This window comes from Chinchilla lanigera, unplaced genomic scaffold (genome assembly GCF_000276665.1).
Source record: "Chinchilla lanigera isolate Chin_1 unplaced genomic scaffold, ChiLan1.0 scaffold00212, whole genome shotgun sequence".
In the NCBI taxonomy this organism is placed as follows: domain Eukaryota; kingdom Metazoa; phylum Chordata; class Mammalia; order Rodentia; family Chinchillidae; genus Chinchilla; species Chinchilla lanigera.
Genome location: NW_004955613.1, coordinates 277,159 through 278,797, shown reverse-complemented (window position 1 = coordinate 278,797; position 1,639 = coordinate 277,159).

Genomic DNA, 1,639 nt, shown 5'->3' with positions numbered 1-1,639 from the left:
ACCCGGGGAAACAAGGCTTCTGAAAGACAGGAAGCAGCTGGTTAGACACAGATAGACACCGGCTCACTTGGTTGCTGGGTTCAAGTCCTTGGGTCTTTTCTCCAGGAGAAAGCAGGGCAGAGACACTGAGCCTCAGCCCACTGTGACTCTCAGGAAGTCAGGATCTGAGGGTCTCCCATGTCCCTGCTTCCCCGATGTGTGAGGCCCAGGAGGGCCCTAAGTAATTTGGAAGCTATGGGAACACATTGAATATATAAGCTAGTGTAACAGATATTCATGCATCCACCACCCAGGCTGAATCCCATATTTATACATGGGACGTGCAGAAGTGTTCATGAATACAGGTGCACTGAGTGCAGGAGATTCTCTTCCCCTCACTCTTCAAGGGAACTTGCCCTGGTCCTCTCTGTCCAGTTATTCCCACCTGTCCATAGCTGCAAGCCCAGCCTTATGCTGAGGACACAGGTGGGGATACTCTACAATTAAAGTGGGGATGTGGACTGGTGTCAGAGGATAAAACACACAGATGTCAAGTCCACGCCTGAAAGGCAATTCCAGCTCATTGCTGAGAGGTGTGACTATCTGTCAGTTGCTTGTATTTGAAAGAACAACTCTGATGGCAGGGTTCAATCTATGTGATGATGTGAGCTCAGAAGACAAATGAGGACATTATCATTGGAGAAAGATCTTCATCACATAATTTAAAAAACATGCTTACATATTAATTGGTTAATCAGATAATTGCTGTTTAATTGCTTATGCATAATTGATTCAAATGATATAAATATGAAGATGCATTCTTTATCTATGTCATACTCTACCATACAGGTTTCAGGAGTCTTCTGGCCCTAGGATTAATGATCACTACATTTCTTAGCTCCAGCTCTTTGTTCTCTAAAATATAGCCTGCAAACCTCTGTGGGCATGAAAGTCTAACTACAACATGTGGGCTACTGCATAACCTCAGATTTTGTTTTTCTAAGAGTCTCAGTAGAAACTTACTCCTCAGATACATAATTTTCTCTTTCCAATCCCAAATTCAAAAGCTCTCTCGTTAATTAGCTTTAATGTGTGTTGCTTACCAAACTAAATCACAAAAACGACACTTTTTACTAATTCCTCTAGATGTTAATTTTGATATCAATTTGGCAATATATTTTTGGCATTAATTAATTTACAAACTAGTGGGGATACTGAAGAATTGTAACACAAAATCTACAACAGTTTATACTCCATATGAGGGTACAGAAAACTAGAATTCAGAATGAATAGGGGAACTGGAGAGGTGCTTAGTGCAGGCCAAGGTGGACGTGGCTCCTGGAAAGGGCGCAGGTGTCAGGAATCCGCGGGAAACTGCTCTTGTCAGAAGGTAGAAAGAGTCCAGAATTCAGCGACTTGGGTGTCGGTGCTCTGTGCGGTAGAGCGGAGAAAAGGACAGAAAGGGGCAAAAGCTGAGGCTGGGGAGAGGACAAATGCACAGGGGACGAACAGCGAGTCCACAGGCTCCGCAGTTCCTCCGAGACTGAGGAGAGCAGTCACGAAAGCTGCAGGGAGCATCGGAGCCACACGGGACTCCTGGGAGCGGTCACTGCGGACGCAGCACAGTGCAGACTGCGGCGTGCAGCTCTTCTCCGCCCTC